The sequence below is a fragment of the Aedes albopictus genome, chromosome 1 (assembly GCF_035046485.1).
Source record: "Aedes albopictus strain Foshan chromosome 1, AalbF5, whole genome shotgun sequence".
Lineage (NCBI taxonomy): Eukaryota > Metazoa > Arthropoda > Insecta > Diptera > Culicidae > Aedes > Aedes albopictus.
Window position 1 is genome coordinate 239,715,138 of NC_085136.1, and position 8,342 is coordinate 239,723,479.

General features: G+C 45.6%; 1 pseudogene; it reads right to left on the minus strand.

Annotated features, from left to right (window-relative positions):
- Positions 1-381: 381 nt before the first annotated feature.
- Positions 382-8,342, minus strand: part of LOC134291360 (uncharacterized) — a 42,374-nt pseudogene continuing 34,413 nt past the window's right edge.

An 8,342-nucleotide genomic window follows, 5' to 3' on the forward strand; every position in this document is an offset into this window, starting at 1 on the left:
CCGGAGGAGTAGATGGAAGGTATCGTGTGTCCCATCTACGAAAAGAGCGACAAGTTGGATTACCGGAACTATTATTATTATTATTATAGAGTTTTGGCACTTCGCAGCAAAAATTGCTGGAAACTTTCACCTACCCCAGGCAATCGGAATGCCAAAGGGGATTACCCAGCTAACACAAAGTCGTAAATTATGCAGAATAGGATGCTAAAGTGGAGGCCATATGCGTACCTGCTTTCATTTAACCACATGTAAAGTGTACGCATATCGTCTCCACTTTAGCATCTTATTCTACATCATATGCGATCTTGTGTTGACTGGGTAGGCTCTGTGGATCTCATTAGCCGGTTTGTAATGCTTATCCTAATGAGTATGCTTCGGATGTCAGTTGTGGTGATTCAGGAACCGCCTAACTGTACTAAAGGTTCCAAGAATCACCGCTTTCAGGATGCTGTTCAGGTCCTTCTTCAATTTCAGCTCGTCTAGGGACCTTACACACTTAGTTTTATTCACCGAGCTCGGCTGTGCGGATCTCGGTTTCTGAATTTTAACCGAGACTCAGCTAACAAACTGGTAGGTTGCTTGGCAACGAGTCATGTTATACTGATTCTCAGCATTTACAAGCTGAGATCTCATGAAAACATTTAGCTGAATACTCGGCTGTGCAAATCTCGGCATACGTAAACCGATATTCGGCATTATAAATTAAGTGTGTAGGAGAGATCCGGGGACAACCACTATGTCGGGCCGGTAGGCACGATTGAGGACGTCCGTAATGATCTCGCGATCCCAGTACAGCTTTATGCAACTATTTTCCAGAACCGGGTCCGGCTGGTACTTGTAGTAGGGTACAAATCTGTCGACCAAGTTGTGCTTTAAAGCAAGCTGTTGGTGCACAATCTTGGCAACTTCGTTGTGACGATCGAGGTAGGCGGATCCAGCTAACACTGAACAGCCTGCAACGACATGCTCGATCGTTTCTCCTACTGAATTGCACTTCCTGCAGCGGTCCTCCACGTCTTCGTGCAATATGTTCCGCCGATAGTTCTTCGTCGCAATTACCCGGTCCTGGATGGCTACCATGAAACCTTCTGTTTCCGAGAAGAGGTTACCCCGCACCAGCCACGCGTTCGACGCCGCCTTATCGATGTGCTCGAGCTCCAGTTGATGGGGGTGCGTCCCATGCAACTCCTTCTGCTTCCACGCTACGATCATCTCGTCAACGGTCTTGATGTCGCAGTTCAGCTGGTAATCCTCCTGCGCCAGATGCAGGGCGCTGTAACCGTGGTCAGCTTCACATACAGTGCAATACATTTTATGACGGTTCTGGCTTTCTATAAATATGCCCGCAACTGCTGGATCTGGGAGACACATAGTGCCTGGATATTGGTGACGCCTCTTCCTCCTACTGCACGTGGCAGGGTGACTCTCTTGATGGATGACTTTGGGTGGCGCATGCGGTGCTTGGTGAACGCCACTCGTACTGCTCGTTCTAACGCCTCGAGGTCAGTCTTGGTCCACTTTACAACCCAGGGGCACAGCAAACGTATTGATCGCCTCCACCTTGTTGCCGGCTGATAGAAAGCTCCTCAGAACACAGTTGACACGATGCCAGAACTTGTCCTGCAGCTTCTTCTTGATCGCTGTGTGGCGAATATCTCTCAGTTGCAGGAAGCCGAGGTATTTGTACGCTTCGCCTTCAACCATATTCCGAATCTCCTCCTGTGCGTTGACGCGGAAACAGCTGGCGTCCACTACTTGACCCCGGCGAAGATGGATCGACCGACATTTGTCAATTCCAAACTCCATCCGGATCCCAGTCAACACACGATCGTATATGATGTTGAATGTGATGCAAAAGTGGAGGCGATATACGTACACTTTACACGCGGTTAAATGGAAGCATGTACGCATATGGCCTCCACTTTAGCATCCTATTCTACATCATATGCGATTTCGTGTTGGCTGGGATGTCGTTGCTGAACACCGTCACAAGCTGCAACAATTGATGCAGCCTCTGTACTGATTCCGCAAACAGCTTCAGGTCGTCCATAAAGAAGGTGTGGGTTATTCTTGTACTCCTTCCCCCACTTTTCAGTTGGTAGCCATAGTTGCATTGGTTGAGTGCTCTGCTGAGGGGGTTCATCGCAAGACAGAACCATAGGGGACTAAAGGTATCGCCTTGAAATATCCCCCTCCTGATGCTGAGAGTTCTGGGCAGCAACACAGCTGTTCCGTCGGTAATTTGTAGGAATGTGCTCCACATCCCCATAGCGTGTTGCATCAGCCTGATGACGTTCCCGTCTGCCTTGTACAACTGCAGTACCTTAAGAAGGTACGAGTGCGGTACTGAGTCGTACGCCTTCTTGTAGTCGATGTACACCATACTCAGGTTCCTCTGCTTTTCGGTGGCTTGACCCACAATGACTGCATCTATGATGACCTGGTCTTTGCAGCCTTGCGTGTTTTTGCGACACCCTTTTTGTTCCTCGGTCATCACGTTGTTGGCATCGCAGTGGGCTTGAATCCTCCTCGCTGTTACCGACGACAGCACTTTGTACAGACTTGAAAGGCACGTTATTAGTCTGTACTTTGCTGGGTCAGCTGTGTTTTGGTCCTTCGGCAGAAGATAAGTGATACCCCTTGTAATGAACTCTGGTAGCTGCGTGGGGTCTTCTAGCACCATGGTGAAGCATACCGCCATCCGCCCGTGAATTGTTGTAAGCTTTATTATACCAAAAATTGTGCACGAAATCGGGTTCTGGTGCAATTTCTGGTATATCGGGTAGCCTCACGTATATCCTGGGCGGTTACTACGACCGCGGTCATGTCTCCAACTTCATTACACTGTCGCTCTTCTTCTGCTAACCACATCCCATCGTCGCTGTGCTGGACAGGGTTCTCCCATAGATTGGCCCAGAACTGTGTGACGTCGCCAATCTCCGGAAGGCCCTGTTCATAATCAGGCTTGTCGTTTCGGATGCAGTTGTAGAACTCCCTTTCGTTAATGTTGAACATCCGGTTTTGTTCTTTCCGCTTCAAACATTCTCCATAACGCCGCAATCGTTTCGCAAGAGCACTCAACCGCGTACATGGGTGTCGAGGATCTCCGTAATGTTGACTTCTGTGAGTTCTGCGGGCTTCACAATTTCAGCAACATAACGAACTAGCCTCGTTGATCGATTCCCCTGCTTGTACTGTGTTAATCGACCAATCTTGGTCTGCAATGTAGCGATCCGGTTCTCCAAACGTCGCATCCACGCGAGTTTTTGTGTGCTGGGGCGTGTGCGACCATCACCGTCTCCTTGCGAGCGCGTTCGTAATCCCAGCATCTTGACAACAGTCACCGCAGCTGAATACACCGTAAACTGCAGATCCTCGAGGTTCTGTACGGCCTCCAAGTACTGTGGCAAAATATCCTGGTTTAGGATGCTTACTGCACTTTTTAACCGATAGGAATTCCGCAGCTTTGGTATTCGGTGCCGGGACATGGGGTCTGTCCCACGGAACTGCGTGACTGCTGTGGCCATGTGGAGCGCTAGTTCGTCTCGTAGTTGCTGTCGTTGTATATCCGCTGTTGGTCCTGGAGCAGTGGGTGCAGTCGAATCACGACACTCACTCGCGTTCGATGCATCCAGCCCATCAGAACTCCTTCTCAACGTATCGCTCGATCTTGTCCTCTCCTCTCCCAATTTCCTCTGCGCTTCCAGCTTGATGCACTCCACTTCTGCAGCTGTGAGCATATTATGCAACCGGCTGCGATGAGGCCATGTTTTTGAAGTCATCATCTGTTTCAGGTCAAACATTTGATTTAGGCGTAGTTTACGAGTGATATTTTTTCTTTACAAAAAAGTTCTTTGCATCCCCAATTGCGGCCTAATTTGAACATGTTTTTTATTTATTGTAACATATTTCAGCTAAGAGAATTAGATTTTTTCATAATTCTCCTAGTATTTTCGAAAATTTTCTTTTTTGTTGTGGAACATATTACGCGTTTTTCAAGTGTTGGTCCAGAAATTTTACTGTTTACAAACTTTTTGCTGTCAAAATAGGGTTCAACGCATAATGGGGATCAGAGATGTTGGCTCGCTTTTTTACTGTGGGGTAGTATTCGGATGACAAGTGGCTGATATTATGAGACATAATTGCTCGCTGTCGTGTGTACAGCTTGTTCAAGTCAAGCTGGTTCGCAAAGCGAGGGAATCTCTCGTTGAACATTTCCAGCATCCCTGATCTGCCGGACATGTCCGTCTCCATCCTCGTGCAGACAAAATAGCAGCGAATCACGTACATATTCATCTCCCTCGTCCACATGATCCGCTGCCGTCGGACGCCTGCTAACGTGAGTGACTGACGTCGATCAGCCACAGCAACATTGGCAGGTGCAGCATGGCCTTGGTGATTGCTATTGCTGCCGTTTCTGCTCTGCGTTCGTGGTACGGGCTGTGCCCGTTGAATGGAAGGTCGCTCTTGCACCATTTCCTCTTCCAGCCGCGATCCTCGGGCGATCGCATTCTTCTATTTTGTCTTGCTCGTGTCTCCATTATGGGTGTGCTTTCATTCTCGGAAGCTACGGGTTCTGCATTGGCATTTACTCCAAGTACAGTGCTAAATAGCTTGGCTCAATCGCCGCTGCTCGCCGAGGGTGGTTTTTCATGGTCGCACAGGAGATATTTTACCTTGAGCTCCCACTCCTCAAATGGTTGTTTTTAATGGACGCCCAGGAGTTATTCTCTAGCACTTTCGCTTCATCTGGCACGGTACGAGCAGGGTGAGCAAGTGAAGTAGAACTTGCCGGAAGGGCCATAGCCGGAAGGGGGATGATGAGAATCAATTGGCAGTCAAGTCGAGTGTGCGTCCCAGCTCATTGCGAACTGAATTACGCTGGCTTAAATTGACAAAGTCCATGCCATCGAGAAGGGCCACATTAGCCATACTCTCTCAATTTTTATGTAAGAGAGTTTGTGTCTGAAATGGATTCATAGGTGAACGCGCTACAACGGACCAGATGTTCGCCTTCCACCAAGTGTTGCAAAAATGCCGCGTATACAACATGCCCACACATCACTTGTTCATCGATTTCAAATCGGCGTATGATATAATCTATCGAAAACAGCTATGGTAGATTATGCACGAATACGGTTTCCCAGATTAACTGATACGATTGATCAAGGCGGCGATGGATCGAGTGATGTGCGTAGTTCGAGTATCAGGGATACTTTCGAGTCCCTTCGAATCTCGCAGAGGGTTACGGCACGATGATGGTCTTTCGTGATTGCTGTTCAACATTGCTTTGGAGGGTGTAATAAGAAGAGCGGGTATAAACACGAGTGGGACGATTTTCACAGAGTCCGTTCAACTGATGCTTGGTGTCGCTGACATTAAAGCTCGTAAATTTGAGACGATGGCGGACAACGACACCAGCAGAGAAATTCAGAGATGCATTGTGGCAGGAAATCGAGCTTACTTTGGACTCCGCAGAACTCTACGATCGAACAAAATTCACCGTTACACAAACTTAACTATCTATGAAACGCTGATTAGACCGGTAGTCTTCTATGTGCACCCGAGCAGAGGAAAATATCAACAGCATAATAAAATATGTTATTTTGGCATAATAACTGTATAATAAAATCAGTAATTTTTATGTTATTTTATTATGTTATAAACTTGTCTGTCATAAGCGACAAAATAACAAAAATCATAACAAAAAAATGTTCCTGGAAGACTAATTCAACAACATGTTTTGTTAGTTTCAATAACAACTTAATAACAATGAATCTTTTTGTGAATTTGAAAACTTGTTATTGTTGTGTTTATAGTTCATCACATATTTGAACATTTCCAATAGCAGAATAATAACAAAACTTGGTCTACAACAAAGTATATTACTGAAATGTTATTTAGTGGTTGAATCTCAATAACTTGAACATAACAAAATAAGTTTGCCTAACAAAACATGTTATAAAAAAGTGATACTTTGATAAGTTAATAATAATAAATCATGATATAAAAGCAGGCTATGTGATTCTATTGTTATGAATTTGATATTCTCCTCTGCTCGGGCACGAAGCATGGACCCTACGTGCAGAGGACCAATGGGCCCTTGGAGTTTTCGAACGGAAGGTGTTGCGTGCTATCTACGGCGGAGTGCAGATGGAAGACGGGACTTGGAGAAGGCGCATGAACCACGAGCTGCATCAGCTGCTGAGAGAACCAACCATCGTCCATACCGCGAAAATCGAGAGGCTACGGTGGATGGGTCACGTCATCAGGATGTCGGATAGCAACCCGACTAAAATGGTTCTCGAGAGTCATCCGACCGGTACAAGAAGACGTGGAGCGCAGCGAGCTAGGTGGGTCGACCAAGTGGAGGACGATCTGCGGACCCTACGCAGAGTGTGGAATTGGAGACACACAGCCATGGACCGAGTGGAATGGAGACGGCTGGTTATTATGCTTAAAACTCATGCTCATCCTCTAATTTTCTTTCCATAGATGATAGATTACGACTAGATCGTGCAATCTAATACAGCAGGCATATCACAGTGTTATTTTTACACCAGATATTATATATAATATACCAAAAAATATCGACATTTTGAATGGCGCTTACGTCACTTTGCAGAATTACGGCAGCATATACCTACTGCCTATTCTTCATTACACCAACAAAGCTAGCCATGCAAATGTTTGACAATTCTCAAGTCATTTTGAAAGATCACACATATGCACGAAAAAGACGGATTATGTATTCTACTTTATCGATCTTGTTGTCGTCCTTTTCATGCTTATGTAACATCTGTCAAAATGACATGAGAATTGTCAGTCATTTTGAGGTTAGGTTCGTTGGTGTAATAAAGAATATACTTTTATCTCTTACTAGCTGGCCCGGCAAACTTTGTCTTGCCCGGTTGTGGTGGTTTGACAACTGTTAAGGTCATTTCAGCACCGCACTCTAGATTGGTTTCATTTCGATCGTGTTGATTTCCTTCCAATATCATGAAAAATCAGTATTTCATCAATTTTCCAACTTTTCCAGTTGATTTTCATAACTTTTTTATACATATAAACACAGCCACCATGAATACGAGTCAAACCATGCAAGAGTCATCCTGATCGGTCCACCTGTTTGTGAGTTTTGTTGCCTCAAAGGGACTTCAAACTCATTTTTCTATATATACACTGTGGTGCATAATTGATCGGACAAACGCCGATTTTCATACAAAATGGCCAAGTTTAAGATGCTGTAAATATGGTTTGCTTTGTTGGATTGAGCTCAATTTCTGACACGGAACTACAAATATGCTGAATTTTGTGCATACAAAGTATAAAATGTTTTCGTTCACAGGTCTGGGCGTGGCAAGGCGTTGAAAAAATTGCAAAAGTGATCGGACAGCGGCACGCGTGTAAATCAAAGGGGTACCGCTGTCCGATCACTTTTGCAATATTTTCAACGCCTTGCCACGCCCAGACCTGTTAACGAAAACATTTTATACTTTGTATACACAAAATTCAGCATATTTGTAGTTCCGTGTCAAAAATTGAGCTCAATCCAACAAAGCAAACCATAGTTACAGCATCTTAAACTTAGCCATTTTGTATGAAAATCGGCGTTTGTCCGATCAATTATGCACCACAGTGTAGATAGACTAGCTGTCCCGGCAAACGTTGTTCTGCCTGCCTACTGTGTTTTTTGGAATGCAGCTCTGAAGAAAAATGCCCCGCACAATAGAATCTCAAACTTTTTTTTTTGTTTTCGGTGCGTTCCAGGTCGATTTTCCCAATTATTTTTTCGTACGAACACGTCGGAGTCCTGTACGAATAACACACTGAAAGAATGGTATAGATCCGTTGTCCCGTTCCCGAGCCAATTCGTGACATACAAACACCATTCCATTTTTATTAATATAGATAGATAGATAGATATCAATCAAATCAATATCACTTTTTGATCTCGATCTAAAAATATGTTATTATTGAGCTCTTTCCCTCCACCCGGGAGACGAGCTGGTAGCGCTGCCTCGCATGCGTGCGATGCGTACATATCTAAGCAAGTACCCTCTAGAAAATAGAGGCCACACCACTACTGGCTTACTGGTGGACTAAGACAAGACGTGTAATGACTCTAACAGAGCAGTCTCCATAGATGTTGGAGGGGATCATCGAGGAGCTCTCTCCGCGTCATGGTCCTAGTCCTCGTTCTCCTATCGCAGCACCGCTGGTGATAAGGGGAGTGTCACCGATGAGGAACGTGCGGGGATAGCATAATCCCCCCCCCCCCTGGTCCAGATGGGGCTCCAAACCTAGCTCTCGACATAAGTGACCATGGAAACAAAGGACTG